At 42.0% G+C, this 2,912-nt stretch overlaps 1 pseudogene; it reads right to left on the bottom strand.

Annotated features, from left to right (window-relative positions):
• Positions 1-1,788: 1,788 nt before the first annotated feature.
• On the bottom strand, positions 1,789-1,874 carry LOC142428360 (U6 spliceosomal RNA; annotated as a pseudogene).
• Between the last annotated feature and the right edge of the window lie 1,038 nt (positions 1,875-2,912).

Here is a 2,912-nt window from a genome sequence, read left to right as displayed (position 1 = left end):
GATGCTGCAGTTCCGTGCTCAATAACTGTTATCCACAGATACACTAAACCCTATCGTCATAAAGATCATTATAGCCCTGCTAATGCTCTGATCCAGAAAGTCCCTACATTTCCTGGATGCTCAAGACAAACTATTCCCTTTTCTCCTTTGTGAGGTCCCTTGTCCTTAATACTTCTAGTATCTCCCTCCGCCTCCCCGCCCCCCCGCCCCCCCGCGCCTGTCTTTACACATAGCACAACCTCTCTTAGAATTTCCTTTTGCAAATGACTGCTCCCAGCTGCCATGTAAATCTTTCAAACACTGTTTTCAGAAAATAACTTGGGAAAGCCTGGTCCTATTTATTTTCCTCTACCAGCCTTAGAATCTCTGAAATTCACTATAGACACTTACCAACAAGTACACTACACCTGAAACAAAAATGTGCTTGATCTTTTGAGAACTGGGTCAATGTGCCAGAAGCGGAATGTGACCAACAGTAGCAGAAAAAATAGTCAGAGAAGTAATGGTTCAAGAAACACTGCTTATTTAGAATATTGTAGGCTATTGGAAGGATTTCACATTTTATCTCAAGTAAAGTAAGTCAGTCTTAGAAAGCATTGACTAGAAAGATCTGATTTGACTAGTGTTTTGTAAACTTGATATTGTCCTGCAAGCTATTCTTTGTGTTGCTCCACCAAATGACTGGACCTTGCAGATGTTGGGGCCCTGGAGCCTGTTCATACTTACAGCAACCCTGTGCACCCCGAAATGCAGCACTGCTCGCACCATCCTCCCACATGGTCTCAGATTTGAGCCTGTCGTTGCAGCCAGTGTGTCCGTCCATCTCATCCATTGCTTTCCTCTTTTCATTGCCCCCACTTTACTAAGCATAGTGATTGTGTTAGTCTGTGTACTTTAGAGAAACAAATCCAAATCCACTGAAGCTCATATATAAGAGAGAGTTTTATATGAAGAATAAATGCACATCAAGAAAACATCCCAACCCAGTGCTGCCCAAGCCCATAAGTCCAACATTAACTCATATGCCCAACACCAATCCACAAACTCCTCCTCCATATTACAAAACACACACAATGATTCCTACTGAAGGAGGAAAGCCGAGTCAGTGAATGTGTATCATCTCAGTGCTGTCAGGTGTCTCCACACGGCTGCTCCAGCACCAAGGGCTGCATCAGGTTAGGTCCATGTGGCTTCTACTTGGGAATGTCTTGCAGGAAGTGAGCTTTGTTAGCTAAAGCATGGCACTGGCTAAAGCAGCTGCATCCTGGTACGGCCATCAGAAAGCAAGAGACCAGACAACTAGAAAGGCAAGGCCCGCCAAACCATTTATCTCTCTGCCCTTCAATTAACCCCACCTGTGTTTATCAGGCAGATTGGCACAATAAACTTTAACTATCTCAGTGCTGTTACCCAGGGACTGGTCTCTTGTGATGATGTGTCCAAAATACATGAGACCATGTCTCACAATTTTTGTCTCAAGGAGCATTCAAGATGCACTTCTCCCAAAACAGATATATTTTGTTGTGTTGTTTTGGCAGTTCATGGTACTTTCAATATTCTTTGCCAGCACAACAATTCAAATACATCCATTCTTCTTTGGTTTTCTTATTCAATGCCCAAATTTCACATGCATATGAACAATTTATATCCAATTATCATTGCAATAAACTTACACGGTTTGGATCAGGCGCACCTCGGTTCTCAAAGTAACTTCCTAGCTTTTTAGTTCTCTAAAGAAGATTGTGCAGGAGATTTATCCAATACAGTGTGTCTTTTAGCTCCCTTTATTTTGTTATGGAATGTTTCATGAATTTGTGTGTCATCCTTGTGCAGGGGCCATGCTAATCTTCTCCTTTTATTTATTTATTTATCTATCTATCTATCTATCTATCTATCTATCTATCTATCTATTTATTTATTTTAGTAGATGTGCTGCTGAAGCATGAACACAGTGTGTTGTTATTTATCTCTTGACTGCTGCTTCCTTGAGCATTAATTATGGATCTGAGCAAGATGAAATCCTTGACAACCTCAATCATTTCTCTCCTTATCATGATATCACCTATGGATACAGTTGTGAATAGTTTTGTTTTATTTCCTTTGTTTCCTTTGTGGCATTTTAACATGAAGATTGGTCAGTTTTGACATGCTGCTGGTTTAAAATGAATCATCCTAGAGATCTCTCTAAGAAAGAAAACCGGGAGTGGAGCTTGTCCTTTGGTCAGAAAGCACTTACTGACTCTCCTCATTCAGAAGTAAGATCCCAAGAGCCAATGGGAGACGATGAGAAGTACTCACAGAGAAATGGCTGCAGCAGCAGAGCCGACAGAAATAAGAGCAGGTCACAGGCCAGGGTTAGGCTTCTGGATCCACAGGGCTAGAAAGCCAAGTGTCTCCAGGCAGGAAGCTCACTGATAGAGTGGGGTGCCTCCTGGCCCTTGGTGAGCCTGGTTTGCTGACCCATGGACCTAACGCTGTCTTCAGGTCAAGGATACTGAGAAGTGGGGTGCCTCTTGGCACTTAATCAACAGAGTTAAATGAGTTTTGCAGCATTTTTTCAAGGAGGCCAATGCCAAGGCCTGGGGGCCAATAACTGGAAAGAGATGTACCTGTGGATATGAATGATAAGAGGCTATCCTGAACAAAGAACTGCATCCTAGGTCATTTCTGTTCCTCACTTGTAACTCCCTAATTGTCCAATAAATCCTGTAATTATGAGTATTACTAGTTGTCTGTCAGCATTGCCACAAATCATGGAAACCAGTAAAGGAGTCCAGGATGTTGTGGGAGAAAAAATTTGGTGTCAGATTAGTAAAACTCTTGAAGAGTGGAAGCATTTCTGATCTTTGCTTCATAAGAAGTAGTTTTGGGGAACTGATGCTAATAATATTGATTATCTCACTCCCTCCAAC

Source organism: Tenrec ecaudatus, chromosome 15, assembly GCF_050624435.1.
Source record: "Tenrec ecaudatus isolate mTenEca1 chromosome 15, mTenEca1.hap1, whole genome shotgun sequence".
Taxonomy (NCBI): domain Eukaryota; kingdom Metazoa; phylum Chordata; class Mammalia; order Afrosoricida; family Tenrecidae; genus Tenrec; species Tenrec ecaudatus.
This window is presented reverse-complemented; position numbering and strand designations above follow the sequence as displayed.